Source organism: Schistocerca piceifrons, chromosome 1, assembly GCF_021461385.2.
Source record: "Schistocerca piceifrons isolate TAMUIC-IGC-003096 chromosome 1, iqSchPice1.1, whole genome shotgun sequence".
Classification (NCBI taxonomy): domain Eukaryota; kingdom Metazoa; phylum Arthropoda; class Insecta; order Orthoptera; family Acrididae; genus Schistocerca; species Schistocerca piceifrons.
The window spans coordinates 912,073,784-912,092,459 of NC_060138.1; the positions used below are offsets into that span (position 1 = coordinate 912,073,784).

An 18,676-nucleotide genomic window follows, 5' to 3' on the forward strand; every position below is an offset into this window, starting at 1 on the left:
CAAAGTTTTGGCGGCACGCACAGACATATCAAAGTTAGTTTTATTATATATGTCGATTATTTTGGTAATTATTGCCCGCGGTAATTTATCGTTACAGAGATAACGCCATCTGCAGAAAAAATTACTTATTATTGCGTTTGCTAGACCTTAAGCATGAGCAAACGAAGTTACTGGGTGGAAGGAGAACTGTGCGTTTTGGAACTACGTGAGACGTGGTTTGCCTTGTGAGTCTCTGTTACTTATCCTTTTGTATTCCTTCTTCGATAAGGCGAATAAAACGGACACTTCTTAATGTTCTACGTCTATTTTACCCGGAGTAACCGATGACTTTCCTGTATATTTCTCCGAAGCATGACGTGTGACAGCGTTGCTTTATCGCCAGGCACATACTCCGCTTAGCCAGACTATTCTGCTGTGTGTGTGGCGAACTGACTGCAGAAACTTGTGACGTAGGCCGTTTGGGTGTTCCGTGCCTGAGCTTACGTCAGCGAACACCGGCGTCTCAGTATGTGGTCGCCGGCCCGTGCAGTAGCTCCAGCAATACCGGCCGAGGCGTGCTGCAGCGAAGTGCGACATTGTGGGATGCGCAGTACGCCCCGGCAGATATATTCAGTATACTGCGAGAGAATTAAAACATCAGAAGAAGTTAAAAACATGTCCAAGGGTGGACATAAACACGGAATCACCACGGAAAATGCATGCTTGAACATAAATACAGATGCTAGCCAGGCCTGCAGGTTACACTGTTGTATTTGACCACGAACGGCATCAGTGCAATGTCATGCATACGTTGCAAGGGTCAATCGTGGTCACAACAGTGTTCTGTGTATTTGTGAGTGCAGTATGTCGGAGTTTAGTGAACTCGAAAGTGGATAAATTGCTTGTAACCTCCCCCTCACTTATCGACCTTAATGACAGTGAAAAATTAAACCGCGTGTACCTAATGGAAATTTGGGAAAAGCAATCGTCACCGAAGTTAATCTATCGGTAAAGAGGGAGGAAAGGGTTACATCTTAATGAAAGGAAAAATGCCAATGAAACTGGTGGAAATTAATTTTGAAAAGGGGTAAAGTTAATAAAGAAAGTAAATGTGCGGCCGTTACGTTAACAATTAACTAGCGGTAATTAGATATTTGAGATTTGGGGGAAATCACAGTCGCCAGTCCTAAGGACAATTACTATAGTAACTGAAAAAGAAAGGTTATTACACATATAATTAACACTAGAAGCGTGGCAACTGAAGGTTGACACGTGTAGTGTGAAAACTGAAAGTTTGTCAGAAGTAATAAATTCCGCTACACTCTGACTTAATTTAGCAAAAGAATTAATAAAACCGGAAAATCGAAAGTTAATTTAGTGACTGAAGTTAATAGTGAGCTTTCTTTCTGAAGCACATCGAAATCCAGTAAAATACGGTTAGTCTTGGACTACCTCAACAATCATTTCAAAAGCAACTTGACTCTACGCAATTTAGAAACAAGAGATTTAACTTTGAACTTGAATTAAATGATTCTGAACTATTAACAATAGTAAAATTTAGTATGTACCAAGCTGAGCTGCAGTCACAGGTAAGCTAAAATATGCTAACAAAACTCGCACTCTAAATTTGTGCTCGTGTAACCTAAATATTGTAGCCAGCTACAGAACTTTGAAATTAAAGCAGTGAAATCTAATTATATTATTTTAATGCTGGCGTTTGAATTTCAACGACACTCGGGTTCATTTCGGAAAAGGAAGGGACCCTGCTTGGCAATGCAACTGGGACAATGAGCAACAAAGGTTCATGCTAAGTTGCTGTAATTTTGCGAGGCAAATGGAACAATTTGAAAAGCTGAGGTCTGCCATACAGTTCTGAAACTTTACGTGCTTTTAGTCTTCCTTGTTGGTTGATTGAAGGTTTGAAGCCGTCGATCGAGGAGGTGGCGACAGTCACTCATTGTCGGCCGTCGCTGTTGCAGAAGCTGGATGTTGGCGCGCCTGCTTCTCGACACGGTCACCAGGCGAAACGGGCTCTTGATGTGCGCCAGCTAATGCTTCCCGTCCGCGACACCATGTCAGAAACTATCATCGCGAGTCGAGCGCAATTACATGCTGCCAAACCCCGAAAGCGCGGCAACTCGAGGGAGCGTCACACAACACACCTGCTCCACTCGCTACTCCCGCCAGACTCCCCCTGTTCTGCCCGCGCTCCACGCGGCAGAGTTAACACTACCAAAGATCCTACACACTTTGATTCGTCACACGACCTATCGACGTAATCGTTCGATAGCAGTTTTCCCTAGGCAAGACCCAGCGTAAAAATACAAATAATATTTACGAAACAAACCAATTATACATCGACATGAGTGCATAAATATATATATACAAACAGTAAAACAATTACAATATATAAAGAGACAGAAATGTCATATCTTGAGGTAACAAAACAAGGAAAAAAAATAATAGTACAATAGATGGAAATAGGAGTATATGCATTTCCGGCGTTACACGTGCCCCACATTGTCTGAGGATGTTCGTGTAACGTAAACAGACTCAGAAAATGTCCCAAAAAAGAAACAGCGGAAATGCATATGCTCAAAACATCAACAAAATTTAGCATTCGTCTAATTAATCATAAATCAATTTTTAGACCATAATAATTGAGTGGGGACACTCCTAATCTTATTCCACTCTGTCATCTTGCACAAAATAAAACAGGTTGACAACATATTAAAATTCATAGAAGATATAGAAAATGGTTTAGCTATTCCAAAATCATTAAAATTCGTAACACTATGAGAAATGGAATACTATTTGCAAAATTAATCAGAGTACATGGTCATAAAAACAGGTAGATCAAAATACGCAAATTAATAATTAATTACATAGAATACACATTTTTACATAACCTTTTCATAATTAATATCTCGTCATGAGATTCCACTTAACGCTAAACAAGAAAATAATATTCAGTAGATCGAAAAAAACATAAATATTGACAGCAGAATTCTTTCACATCAGCTGTCCGGGAAGAAAAACTATTCCGCCTTTCGTACTCGCAAGTACAAAGAATGCCGACAGCGGTACAAGAGCCAACAGCGGCACAAGAGCCGACAGCGGCTCGCCTCGCCAGTATTGTTGCGCCCGCGTGTGCGGCACGCTTGATCTCACTCGCCCTTGTGACGGCGTTTCCAGAACGTCCGTTTCACTGAATTCTTTAGGAAAAACTCACTCCCGAGTAATCTCAAGGAGTCCCTTAATACTATCACAGTGGATAACTCAACACTGTCCATCATCACACGCATGTACTAGCCTGAAACTTAAAACAGCGTCTAAGTACATCGGCAATGACTAGTAAAACACATATTCATGAAATCTTACAGCTAGTTACAAAATCATATTTACGTTGCTTAATCTACTGTGACTCAGCTGAAAACTTAAATTAGCAGCTTGGATTTTTCAGTTGATTAGATCATGATTAAATTGATTAAAATTAAATTGATTAATCAAAACGCGCTTTAGTGTCATGACGACGTATGCGAGCATCGGCTTTTAGCTTCATTACTTCTCGCAAACGATCTTTTTTCACACCAATACTAAAGTCAATCCGTGGAGGGAATTTGATTATCGCTTCCAATTCACTTTCTACACTTTTGTCAATGCCGAGATTCCTCACGTTACGGCAGTTCAAACTCATTCCTACGTCAATGTCATCCGGCCAGTTAACAATGTGTACAGGCTGGTATTGCCTATGCACACCGCCTCCTGCCTCGTCACAACCAACTACCATTGTTTTATCTAGTGACATACATGTCAAAGTTTTGCTTTCGCAGTTAATCACTGCACGATACTTTAATAGCCAATCTAACCCGGTAATTACTTCCGTAGTTAAGTCTGGCACGACGACAAACTCTTGTTCAAATCGTGCCCCACATATCTCGAAGTTGACAAAAATCTGTTTTGTGACCGGTTTACTGGCCTTTCCAGTAGCACCAATAATTTTCACTCCTGTTACTGGCATAACTACGATGCCAGGTCTATCTTTCAGTAACTCAAATATTTTCCCAGATACAACACTCAATTCTGCACCGGTGTCAATCAACACGTTTAGTTGTAGGTCGTGCATATTAACAGACACTACTACCCGTCTACACTTGTCCTCGACTGTTTCTTTATTTTCCCACAGTAGATCCTCGTCTATATCCAGGTCATTCCAGAAAAAACCATCCGGCTTTGATCCTAAATCCAGTTTATCTGGCGGCTTTTTCAGCCTCTGTTCACATACAGTTTTTATTTCAACACGTTTGTCCTGAGGCTTAGTCTGTAGCGTCGCCTCCAATACCGAAACCTTTTCCTGTAACTCGTCAACTAGTGAGTGTAGCTTTGCTATCAATTCACTAATTGTCACCTTCGTTGATTCCTCTTTAATCAGATTGATCTCATCTGCCAATCTACCTGGAGACATGTGCCCAGTAGTATCTGCAATTACTTCCTCTGGATCTGCGCAACCCACACTGCTATCGTCTGACCGTATAACGTCAGCTCTAACCTCATACACACTGTAATCTACGTGGTTTTCTACCAATCGTGTCCGGCTATCACTAAAATTTTCGTAATCTTTCTCCTTAATACTCTCGCAATGTTTAAACTGGATGTTCGCGTCGGATGGGTCGGCTACTTCTACCATTACAACTTTCGGTAAAGTCTGCCGGTTAGGGCCAGAACTTTCCGTTACTACTTCAACATTCAACTCCTGCGGGACGAAACACGACGAATCTTGCTCGTGCTCCCCATTAACATCAACTATTTCTGGTAAAGTCTGCCGGTTAGGGCCAGAACTTTCCAACACTTTACAAATACTATCTTCCTGTGGGACGAGACGCGGCAAATACTGCACGCGCTCCCCATAAACACTTCTCCCATACAGACCCCTATAATCTCTTAGTTCGTCGTATAAGCGACCGAACTGCCTTAACCAGACCTCATCCCTCTCTGCATCCCCTCGCTCGATGACGGACGTTTTATCCGACATCTGATCTTCTCTCAACAATTGCGAATCATTCTTAAACTCAATCTCCAGTTCCGCTGTGGGTATTACAGCTGGCACCTTATAATCGATTTCCGGAACACTACTTAAATTGTTCTCACTGACAGTGAATGTACCTTCTACTGCCGTGTATACAGCTGATCTACTACTTGTGGGCGCACTCCTTTCTCTTAACACTGGCACACTCTCCCGCCGTTGATTATTCCATACGGAATTTTCATAACGACGACACCTGAGTTTTCTACTGTTATTGGGCCGCCAAAATTTCTCCACGCCCGGTCGGCCCCTCACCGGCGCGGCTAATGGTTTCCCTGTCTCGTCCCAGCAGATACAGTCCCCGGATGCTGCTGAGGCGGCTGATCACACCCTCTGGCGTTATTACTATTCTGTGAAGCCCGTATCACGTTAGTATGATACTGGTTTCCGTCATTCCTGTTATTATTTGCATTGTACCGATTGTTATTACGGTCCGAACCATTATTGTTATTGCTGCCATGGATGCGGTATGCATTATTCCCGTGGTTATCGTTGTTGTGGTTGCTGTGGTACCCGTTGTTGTTACCACGGCCTCTGCCACTGTCGCGATTATTGCGCCAATTGTCCTCGTCCTCCACTCTTTCCAGGAAATCATTGATTGTCCTGTAATTGCTTCCTACGTATCGTTTTGTATCATCTGGAAGCTTCTTGTAGAGTTCCCAGACTATTTCGGATTCCGAGCGGCGGTCACGCAAATATTCCAACTTGCGGATCCAGCCCTCACAAAACTCCTTCATCGAACCGCGCGAATTCGCATCGAAAGGCCTCGATACGACAAATTCGCGCCAGACACTTTGCTGTTTTTGCTCTGACCAGTATTCAGCCAGAAACAAATTTTTAAATTCGTCAAAAGTCAGGTTCGTAATGTTGAGGTTTAAGCCCCAACGCTTGGCATCACCAGCCAACACATCAATAATCGCATTAATTTTTCTCTCATCAGTCCATGATCTGGGTAAAACTCTTTCACAATTTTTAATGAAATCCGTCGGGTGTATACCGCCTTTTTTCAAGGGGTCGAACCGCTCCTCTTTCGTCAACAACTCCGAACTATGTGCACAGATTGGCACATAGCTCTGTTTTTCGTCAAGTTTCCTTTCTAATTCCGACACCCTCGTAATCACTTGGCAAGTGGTTGTCGCAAGCGTTTCCACTTCCCTCTTTTTCTCTTCGCAGGTGTTAGCCTGCTTCGTCACTTTGGTATTTACTTCGGATACTAAAGCCTTTAAAGTTTCCACCTTCTGTTGATCCTCTTTTCTCACTAATTGAATTTGTTCCATCACCTTATTCTCGATGATCGGAGCAACTGCGTCTCCTACACTTTTCTCGATTCTGCTAATTTCGGAATCAAAACGAGTATTTATGCTCGCAATTTCCGCCTGAACGCCTATCATTTCCTGTTTAAGATTACCGATTTCGCTATTAATCACAAAAATATCTTCTTTGATTTTATCAACTTTTGTGTTAACAACTCCAACATTGTTGTTAACAACATTAATAGCTTTGTTGTGACTGTCTAGCTTTCGTTCAATTTTTTCAGACTGAGCTTCTTGCTTGGCCGATTGACTCTTGATTTCGTTAATCAAAACGTTCAATAAATCAGTTAAATTCCCGGAAACTACCGGTTTTACTTCCGTAGCGGCTTCCTCTTTAATTGTCCCCCCGTATTCGTCATCAAGGGATTCGCATTTGATTTTCACTTCCGACTCCGAAACATTTTCTAAAGTGTGGAATTCCATTTCTGTTCTTTGTTGCGTTTCGGCGGTCGCGTCTTTCATGCTAGCCGCCTGTCCCTGAACAATGGGTACCGCGGTGCGCGTTCCCCACTGTTCGACCGATTGTTCCTTTCCAAGCCTACCAAATTTTGGTAATTGTTGCCTTCACTCATTTTAATAATTTTCAATATAAATGCCAAATCTCAAATCTAATTAGGATTCCTCACACTAATATTCTCGCTGACGTATCGACCATTTCGTAACCAGTACTTTGTTACGAGATTTGTACAATGCAAAATTCGTGTCCAGAACAACCTCAAATTTGAAGATTGTCCTGTCACGAGGTCGCCACGTGTAACGTCCCCCTCACTTATCGACCTTAATGACAGTGAAAAATTAAACCGCGTGTACCTAATGGAAATTTGGGAAAAGCAATCGTCACCGAAGTTAATCTATCGGTAAAGAGGGAGGAAAGGGTTACATCTTAATGAAAGGAAAAATGCCAATGAAACTGGTGGAAATTAATTTTGAAAAGGGGTAAAGTTAATAAAGAAAGTAAATGTGCGGCCGTTACGTTAACAATTAACTAGCGGTAATTAGATATTTGAGATTTGGGGGAAATCACGGTCGCCAGTCCTAAGGACAATTACTATAGTAACTGAAAAAGAAAGGTTATTACACATATAATTAACACTAGAAGCGTGGCAACTGAAGGTTGACACGTGTAGTGTGAAAACTGAAAGTTTGTCAGAAGTAATAAATTCCGCTACACTCTGACTTAATTTAGCAAAAGAATTAATAAAACCGGAAAATCGAAAGTTAATTTAGTGACTGAAGTTAATAGTGAGCTTTCTTTCTGAAGCACATCGAAATCCAGTAAAATACGGTTAGTCTTGGACTACCTCAACAATCATTTCAAAAGCAACTTGACTCTACGCAATTTAGAAACAAGAGATTTAACTTTGAACTTGAATTAAATGATTCTGAACTATTAACAATAGTAAAATTTAGTACGTACCAAGCTGAGCTGCAGTCACAGGTAAGCTAAAATATGCTAACAAAACTCGCACTCTAAATTTGTGCTCGTGTAACCTAAATATTGTAGCCAGCTACAGAACTTTGAAATTAAAGCAGTGAAATCTAATTATATTATTTTAATGCTGGCGTTTGAATTTCAACGACACTCGGGTTCATTTCGGAAAAGGAAGGGACCCTGCTTGGCAATGCAATTGGGACAATGAGCAACAAAGGTTCATGCTAAGTTGCTGTAATTTTGCGAGGCAAATGGAACAATTTGAAAAGCTGAGGTCTGCCATACAGTTCTGAAACTTTACGTGCTTTTAGTCTTCCTTGTTGGTTGATTGAAGGTTTGAAGCCGTCGATCGAGGAGGTGGCGACAGTCACTCATTGTCGGCCGTCGCTGTTGCAGAAGCTGGATGTTGGCGCGCCTTCTTCTCGACACGGTCACCAGGCGAAACGGGCTCTTGATGTGCGCCAGCTAATGCTTCCCGTCCGCGACACCATGTCAGAAACTATCATCGCGAGTCGAGCGCAATTACATGCTGCCAAACCCCGAAAGCGCGGCAACTCGAGGGAGCGTCACACAACACACCTGCTCCACTCGCTACTCCCGCCAGACTCCCCCTGTTCTGCCCGCGCTCCACGCGGCAGAGTTAACACTACCAAAGATCCTACACACTTTGATTCGTCACACGACCTATCGACGTAATCCTTCGATAGCAGTTTTCCCTAGGCAAGACCCAGCGTAAAAATACAAATAATATTTACGAAACAAACCAATTATACATCGACATGAGTGCATAAATATATATATACAAACAGTAAAACAATTACAATATATAAAGAGACAGAAATGTCATATCTTGAGGTAACAAAACAAGGAAAAAAAATAATAGTACAATAGATGGAAATAGGAGTATATGCATTTCCGGCGTTACATGCTGATTCTCGTATGGTGGGTAGCCGAAGTGATTAGTGTTTCAACAGTCACCGTATTGAATGTTTATACAGGTCAATCGGAACAGTCATCCGCTAAGTCACAACAAGGTCGCAATGCTAGCATGACGGATGATCACTAAAGAAGACTGTGACGAAAAAACAAGAGGATCACAGCTCCAAAAGTCGCTGAACTGAATATCGCACTCGCGAGCCCTCTAGTACCAAAACAACACCAAGGGGGAGCACCATAAGCAGGGTACTGCAGGGCAATCTGGAATTCCAAAACCACTCGCCTGTGACGAAGATGTCCCTAACAGGAAAACCTGGTGCCGAAGTCATAAAACCTGGACTATGGACCAACGGAAGAACGTCATTTGGTCGCATTAGTCTTGTTTCACACTTTTTCCAACTTCTGGCGGAGTTTACGTCCCGAGCGTGAAACATGGCGAGGGTTCGGTGATGATTTTGGCAGCCATATCGTTTTATTCCATGGGCTTCATAGTTTCTCTGGAAGATCACATTACTCTCAAGGATTGTGTGGCCATTTTGGCTGATAATGTCAGTCCTATGAAGCAATACTTCTTACACAAGACGACAGGGCCCCTGCTCACGAAGATCGCTTCGTCCAGGGCTGGTTTTCTGAGCATGACGATGAATTTTCACTTCTCCCATCGCCACCACAATCACCAGATCTCAATATTATTGAGCTTTCATTGTCTACTTGGGAGAGAGCGGTTACCTGAACTTGACACTATTTTGCAGGAATAATGGTGTAGATTCCTTTGAAAACCACACAGAACATGTATTTATACATTCGGACACTGCTGGAAGCTGTCTTGAAGGCCAACTGTTTACGTACAGTAGTCGTGGTAATGTCTTGTAGTTTTTGTGTTTCCATATTTTTGTCCACCCCCATTATTATGTCCATTTTCAGACGGTTGCTTTCACATATCAACTTCCGCATGCCTTAGAACCATGTCATCTCCTATTGAACTTCATTAGAAATAATTGACCATGTCATCTGCTATTGAACTTCATTAGAAATAATTGCACTGACGGGCCGTAAAAAATCGCAACACAAGAAGAAGTTGTATGACGTAAACGATAGTTGGTAAGAGTGTTTCTGCATCTGAAAGGTGACGTCTGTTCAAGTTTCGCGCCAGTCGCGTAAGATTGGTGCTTGTAGCGCCACTAAGAGGATAAAAGTCAGGTTTGCTTGAAACACACCCTGTAACGGGCGTGAGCGTTACTTACTTCTGAGATTGGACGTAGTCAAGAATGCTTCTAAGGCGACAAAGACGCCGTTATCAACACGTCATTGAGTTTGAACGAGGTGGTGTAGTAGGGGCAGAAGAGAGAGTATACAGAAAGGAATCTCAGCTGAAACTCACGAGCCAAAATTTAGTGCGCATGCGAGAAGTCTGCCATATTGAAGCCGAGTAAATAGCTTTGTTTGAAGCCAAGGGCGAATGGTTGCATTTTGTTTGGGCTGGACGTACATACAAGTACACAGTTGTTTGAAATTAGAAACATATAATGAACACAAGTAAGAGCACAGATTACGCAGAAAAGTAACGAGCAGTCCCCAAGAAACGGCTGATGGCAGTACGTAAGAAAAATGAGTACTCCGATTTTTTTTTACTATATGCTCATTTACCTCTAAAAATATTGTATGCAAATGAAGCAAAGCTAAGTCAACTCGAAGGAGTTAGTTTATGTAGAAGTCCTCTCTTTCCTTTAAAAAAAAGTAAAAAATATTTCTTTCGCATTTACGCATCTTCTTCACTACTGTGTTTAATCTCTCTCATTCGACTGTGAGAAAAATGAGTGGCATATAAAACTGATTTCTTTCGTGTCTTATAGTTTCACATCATAGCTTGGTGATGAAGCGTCTATTTTTTCTATATGGGTCGTAGTTACTGTGATACTAAATTTTCAATGTAGCATAAAATTTGAAGCGTTTGCTATGAAAAGTGTGGTCGCTGGGGCGCTACGTTTGGTGCACTGTAGGTGTCGTTGTAGTGTAGTGATTGGGGCTAACATATCGTAAATGCTTTTAAAGCTGGAAGGGAAGCCACATCTCTCTATAGTACAGAGAAAAGTGCCACGCACCAGTAGCCTGCGGTTCAATAGGGGGACCGTGCCTACTCGTCATCATCAAAGTGGTGCAAATGTACGGTATGGGGCGTGGTCAGAAATGGAAGTGCTGGAAGTGGAAGCTCCAAGTGGCCAGGCGTTGGGTGTGGCATGAGCCACTTGGGATTGCACAGTTTACAAGCAAAGGGTGACACAGCGGAAATTGTGTGGAGCATAAGCCGCGGATGGCAGTTTCGAGTTTTTCTACTGAAACTATTTTATCTTTTATATTTTCAATTTGTACGTTACTTACACTGCAGTATAAACAAAAAAGTAATGTTTAATGTATTGTATTGATTAATAATTTCGTGAAACGCGCGAAAAGGAAAGACAAAGAAAAATTTGAAATTGCATATAAGTTTCCAGGAAGCGATTGTAAGCTGAACACAAGAACTATGCGTAAAAAAAGTAGATGCTTTCGTTATTGTACAGTTGATGATTTACTCCTGCTTGGGAGACACTTATCGTAAAAACAGGGAAGTCAGTCATTTTCTCGGCACGTTGCACATGTTATAGACGTTGCATTTTTACATTTACATGGCTGTTTTTTTGGCAGCAATCAACAAGTAAAGTGTCATTACGCCAAACATTGGCGAAGATAGTCGGTCTTGTACAGTAGAACGTATTTTGATGCAGTTTTCTCGAGACGTGATTTCCTTTTTTCTCTCGGTGAGGTATGAGCTGTTTTGAAGTTTTTTGATGATATTTTTATCTGGCGATAAAAACAGTCATCGCAGGTTTGCACTAGCATTGTGCACTTGGAGATATCACTTTAACGCTGCACGACGACAAACCTTCTTCATCTTGAAAAATCTCGTCATACAACTCCCAACGAGTCAGTTAACAGAAGAAATTTGTTCTCCTGCGCGTAGGGCTTCAACACACGAGTCAAAAGTTTTTTTTTTTTTTTTTATAGGGCTGTTTCCCAGAGCTTGATTTCTGTATTTTGCTTTCGCCTTTTCTTTTCGTGTATTTTTGAAAATATTGATGAATGCAAGCACTAGTTCGGTTTATTTTCGTGTAAGTAATGCAGCCATTGAAAATAAAGTAGGTAAAACAGGTTTCACGGAGCGTTTCGATCTCGCGATCCTCGGATTAGCTTTCTGAATCTTTTGCGCTGCGCCAGCCACTGCCTGAAAGCAACGCTGACATGACTGTCTCGCGCCTCACCCGACCTACGCCAAAAATGCTATTGTTTCTCTAAACGCTCAGCCATCTGGAGCTGCCGCTCGTGGCACTTTCATTTCTGGCCGGGCCCTCCGTATACCGTAAACTAGGGGGGAATCGATGAAGAAGAGGAGGCGCGGTGCCTTGCCAGTCGTGAACAGTTAGTGGAAGTAAGTGCACGTTTCTCAAACCAGCGATCGCTGTTTATTGTTGTACTCATTGCTGGAAGAGAATAATGAAGAGGACGTTCTACACCAGTTACATAATGGAAAAGCTGCGCACATATTTAGAACAAGGTTTGACAAAAGTTCGCTTAAGGCACTTAACAATCGTCATGTATTAAACGAATATGGTTCATATTACATTATATGTTAGACTGAACTTATAGATCTGAGCCCAATTCAAAAAATTTTTGTAAATTAAAATTTAATCAATCTGCTGGCTTTATTTAAAGTAATACTTTTGCGTTACTTTCAGGATGAAGACATGAACGAAATTTCTAGTACTGATACAAAGATTGAAATTTCTGGAGAGTTTTCAATAACAGCTGTTTCTGTGGGAAGTGATGTTGATTTATCAGCTCGCAGTCCCAGAAAGGAAAAAGTAAGGAGTAAAATAAAATTGCTGCAAGGAAAGAACAGATGTTTACAATAGAAAGTATCTTTACTGTCGACTGAAACTAAAAGCAGTGGTAGTTCACAGCTTACACATGTGAAAAGTGCCTACCGGGGTGGCCGTGCGGTTCTAGGCGCTTCAGTATGGAACCGCGCGACCGCTACGGTCGCGGGTTCGAATCCTGCCTCGGGCATGGATGTGTGTGATGCCCATAGGTTAGTTAGGTTTAAGTAGTTCTACGTTCTAGGGGACTGATGACCTCAGAAGCTAACTCCCATAGTGCACAGAGCCATTTGAACCAATTTTTGAAAAGTAGTTAATTTAAAAGCTTTTAAAGCAAGTATTTAACTAAAAATCTGCCACACTTTGTTTCATTAGCGTTTCCTTTTAGTCGGGTAGATTAGTTGTATTTCTTAACAATGTCCATTTCGTGCAGCAGCAGTAAGTAGCTATCGTTTAGCGTTTGCTCGGTGTCAATGTGGCGTCGAGGGCAACGCTTGGCTTCATACAAATCAAAGGAACCGCTCTCTACTTTCCTTTCTGTACATGTGCGAGAAGCTGGATGTTCCTTCTGCGATACTGGAGAAAGATTTGGCATGAATATAGCCACTGTACATGCCGCCGGATGATCTTCCATAGGACGGCCACGTTGCACTACGGAGAGGGAAGACTACTGTGTTCGGCCTGTGGCTCTGCTGCATCATACTGCATCTCCAGCTGCAATCTGAACAGCAATTGGCACCACAGTGACACAACAAACTGTTACTTCAAGTACAGCTCCGAGCCAGATGCCCTGTACGTGCGTTCCACTGGCTCCTAACCACCGCCATTTGCGACCTCAGTGGTGTAAAGCGAGAGCTCATCGGAGGGCAGGGTAGAGGACTCTTGTGTTTTCTGTTGAAAGCTGGTTTTGACTGGGTGTGAGTGACGGCTGTGTGTTGGTTAGGATGAGGCCAGTCGAGAGCCTGCGACCAACCTGTATGCGCGCTGGACACCCTGGACCTACTCCTGGAGTTATAGTCTCGGATGCGATTTCGTATGACAGCAGAAGCACTTTCGTGGTTACCCCACGCACCATGACTGCAAATTTGTACGTCAACCTGTTTATTCGACCTGGCGCACTGCCATTCATCAAGAGAGTTCCAATCATTTCCAGTAGGTTCAAATGGTTCAAATGACTCTGAGAATTATGGGACTTAACATCTGAGGTCATCAGTCCCCTAGAACCTAAAACTACTTAAACCTAACTAACCTAAGCACATCACACACATCCATGCCCGAGGCAGGATTCGAATCTGCGGCCGTAGCGGTCGCGCGGTTCCAGACTGACGCGCCTAGAACCGCTCTTCCACACAGGCCGGCCATTTCCAGTAGGACAACGCTCGCCCACATACCACTGTTGTAACTCAACATGCTCTAAATAGTGTAACATGTTGCCTTGGCCTGCACTATCACCAGATCTGTCTCCAATCGAGCACACATGGGACATCATCTACTGAAAACTCCAGTGTCATCCAAGGACAGCATTAACCGACCCTGTATTGACCGACCAAGTGGAACAGGTCTGGAACTCCACCCCACCAACTGACATCCGGCACCCGTACAGCACAATGCACGCACGTTTGCGTGTCTGCAGTCAACACTCTGGCGGTTACACCGGTTATTGCATTTCACATATGCAATGGCTTATGTCGCTGTTCCATTAACCTGTGAACTTGCAATGTTAATCACTTACATGTATTCCCGAAATTTCATAACTCTGCATAATTGATTTTTATCGATTTTTTTCCGTAAGTGTATTTCCTTGTCAAGACTACGTTTCCTTAATTTTGATGTATGTTTTTAGTTAGAAGTATCAAATGGGTACTCAGCGTGCAATACTTGTTGGTAACATCAAGAAAAGCTAAAGCTGAATGCCTGCCTACTAGTATTGCGAGTTCTGACACGGAAATTCTCGTTGCGTGGCACGATATATAATGTGAAAAATTTGCTCGCCCATCATATAGCGATACATTGAATATACACAGTTTGCATGAGAGCACATCACAGTAATTCACTCACACAGTTCTGATGCACACAACCGTCGAACTTCTGATTTACAAGAGGCGTGATAGTAAAGTTCTTAAGTCTCTAAAGAGATTGTATATACCAAGGGTGCACGGTAGTCATTTACGTAGGCAATGCAATAGATTTGTGGTAAAAGGACACCATTGCCAGAGACGCGAATGTATTACCAGAATGCAGCTGTGGGAAAGTGCATAGAGACTAGACAGGTGGGTGGTTCAAAATGGTTCAAATGGCTCTGAGCACTATGCGACTTAACTTCTGAGGTCATCAGTCGCCTAGAACTTAACTAATTAAACCTAACTAACCTAAGGACATCACACACATTCACGCCCGAGGCAGGATTCGAACCTGCGACCGGAGCAGTCGCTCGGCTCCAGCCTTTAGCGCCTAGAACCGCACGACCACTCCGGCCAGCCAGGTGGGTGGAATTTCATAAAGATGCTATTTAATGGCAACAAGACTGCAATTTGTACACGTTTTGAAGAGACAGGAAAGTATTTGATATTCGTGCGGCAAGGATTTTACACAGGCGCAGCTATGTGCGATATTGTGCTCACGGATATTTTTAGCGCTCAGTCACGGGGAATACTCTCGGGGAAAAAAAGACAGCGGACAGCTTTACGATTGTTGCTAGACAATGTCGGTCGTTTTACACCGGCATGACAAAGGCGTAAACACGATTGAGTTCTAGTGAACTCAGCGTCGTGGTTTAGTGAGAATCAGTAATATCACAGTCGTCCTTCGTATACCTTCTTTGAATCCATTATAGAGCCCAAGACTTTTAAAGTCAAATGTTATGCAGAAAAGACAAATGCTGGACTAAGACGAAGAAGGAAGTAACCAGACAGGACATTAAAGTCTTTTAGACGAAGCTTTAAACCACACCAAACCTAGAGACTTTGATGGCATTGCGATATGACAGAGATTACAGAAGGTGACACTTTTTGTTACGTTATTATTCAAGTATTTAAAGTAATTTTATATTCATAAAGAAAGTCGTTAGTCATAGTACCATAGCATGACCACAATCGACGCAGACAATACTACATAACAGAATCCTAGAGGAATGCTGAATGGAGCAGCTAAGACATAGATATGAGGTGCGTGTAAGCGTCTGAAAAAAATAGCATTTTTGACGCTGTTCTCGCGAGGCATGAACCATTTATGTTAACTTAGTTTCCAGGCTACGGCTGGCGGAGCGGAAAGAGTGTAGAAGGGTAATTCGGGTGCCGTGGGTCGACTCTCAATACGGAAACTTTTTCATTTTCACGTCATACTGCAAAGAAACCGAAATAAGGTTCAATATATTGTTTTTATTAATATTTCCGGGATGTTGTTGTGGCCTTCTGTTCAAAGACTGATTTGGTGCAGCTCTCCGTGCTACGCTATCCTGTGGAAGCATTTTCATCTCCGAATAACTACTGCAGCCTACAACCTTCTGAATCTGCTTACTGCATTCATCTCTTGGTCTCTCTCTACGAATCCCCCCCTCCCCCCCCCTCCCGTCCCGCCCACTTCCCTCCAGTAATAAAATGGTGATCCCTTGATGTCTCAGAAAGGTGACCTGTCAACCGATCACTTCTTCTAGTGAAGTTGAGCCACAAATTTCTTTTCTCCCCACCTCTGTTCGGTATCTCCTCATTAGTTACGTAATCTACCCATCTAATCTCCAGCAACAGATTTCAAAAGCTTCTATTCTACTCTTGTCTAAACATTATATCGTCCACGTTTCACTTCCACACACGGCTACACCCTTACGAACACTTTCAAAAAAGACTTTCTAACACTAAAATCTATATTCGATGTTAACAGATTTCTCTTCTTGAGTGAAACATTTCTTGCCGATGCCAATCCACATTTTACATCCTCTCTATTTTGGCCATCATCAGTTATTTAGCTGCCTAAATAACAAAACTTGCCAACGGCCTTGCCGCAGTGGTAACACCGGTTCCCGTCAGATCACCGAAGTTAAGCGCTGCCGGGCTGGGATAGCACTTGGACGGGTGACCATCCGGTGTGTGGAGCGCTGTTGGCAAGTGGGCTGCACTCAGCCCTTGTGAGGCAAACTGAGGAGCTACTTGATCGAGAAGTAGCGCCTCCGGCCTCGTAAACAGACAAACGGCCGGGAGAGTGGTGTGCTGACCACGTGCCCCTCCATATCCGCATCCAGTGACGCCTGTGGGTTGAGGATGACACAGCGGCCGGTCGGCACCGTTGGCCCTTCCAAGTCCTGTTCGGATGGAGTTTAGTTTATTAATTTAAATAACAAAACTTATCTATTACTTTAAGTGTCTCGTGTCCTAATCTAATTCCCTCAGCACCACCGGCAGCTCCTTAGCCACTCTCAGTGTGGCTATCGGAGATGTCGTTCAACTATAGACAACTTGACCCTGGTTGAGGCGGCCATCCAGCAGGCCGTCCTACGTAACCAGCACTGTCTAGGTGTATTCTTTGACATTCATAAGGCGTATGACACTACTTGGCGCCGCCTTATCCTCAATCAACTCCATCAGTGGGGCTTTCGTGGCCATCTCCCCATCTTCATTCGGCCCTTTCTTTCCCACCGCCTCTTTCGATATCGGGTTGGTAATATGCTATCTGATTTGTACGTGCAGGAGAACGGTGTTCCTCAGGGAAGCGTTTTAACTGTCACCCTCTTTGCCGTCGCCATTAACAGTATCACGTCCACTATCCGGAGTCCTGCCCAGTGCTCCTTGTTCGTGGACGATTTTGCTGTTCTATGTTCTTCCTCTGGTCTTGTCACTGCTAGTCGGCAATTGTAGCTTACGATAAAGCGATTAGAGGCATGGACTGCGAAGACGGGTTTTACCTTTTCTGCAGACAAATGTGTGTGTGTGTGTTCATTTTAATCGTTCTCGACGTCTTTTTACCTCCCCTAAATTGCGTCTGAGGGACACCATTCTTCCTTTTAGAGACACTGTGAGGTTCCTGGGCCTCACTTTTGATTCCAAGTTGTCGTGGTTGCTGCACCTTAAAGACCTCAAGGTGCGGGCCCTGAAGGCGCTGAATATTTTGAAGTGTCTGAGCCATTGGTCCTGGGGAGCAGATCGGGCGCGTCTGGTGCAGTTTTATAGGGCTTTCGTCCGGTCGCGTCTTGACTATGGATGCACCGTGTATGGTTCAGCGAGGCCTTCGTATCTGAAGATTCTTGACGCAGTACACCATGAGGGTATAATGCTGGCCACTGGTGCCTTCCGTACCAGTCCCATCCCCAGTCTGTGTGCTGAGGCAGGGGAACCGCCGCTCGCCATCCGGCGGAAACTCCTCATCGTGCGACGAGTGTGTCAATTCCTTGCCTGCCCTACCTCCCGTGCGTACCCTATCGTTGCCCGACCGCCTATGGAACGTCTCTTTTCCAGTCGTCTCAGGGCAACGAGACCATTTGGGATTCGTGCCAAACATTTGCTTGAGTCCTTTGCGTGGAGCGTGTGACACCCCAACTCCAGGGTTTTACCCGCCTGCCTCCCTGGTTGCTCCAGAGGCCCAGCGTCCTTTTAGACTTATCAGAGTACCGGAGGAGCTGCACCCCTGCGTTTGTTTTTACCTCCTTATTTTACGATATTTTAAACCAGCATCCCGACCATGTACCAGTATTTACGGATGGCTCTAAACAGGGGGACTCTGTTGTTTGTGCTGTTGTTTTCCCTGATCGAGTCGTCAAGTTACGGCTTCCTGCGGCGTTTACCATCTTTGATGCCGAATTGTTTGCGATCTTGCGGGCATTGGAGCAGATGAGATGTGTTCCCAGTCTTAAGTTTCTCATCTGTTCTGACTCCCTGAGTGCCCTTCAGACCATGCAACACTTGTACCCAGCGGATACGGTCGTCCAGAACATCCATGATGCCCTACTCCACCTGCAACGGCAGGGGAAGGAGGTTTCTTTCTGCTGGGTGCCGGGGCACGTGGGTATTAGGGGAAACGAACTGGCGGATGTGGT

General features: G+C 43.6%; 1 pseudogene; it reads left to right on the forward strand.

Moving 5' to 3' along the window:
• Positions 1 to 16,635: 16,635 nt before the first annotated feature.
• Positions 16,636 to 16,753, forward strand: LOC124726023 (annotated as a pseudogene).
• The last annotated feature ends 1,923 nt before the right edge of the window (positions 16,754 to 18,676 follow it).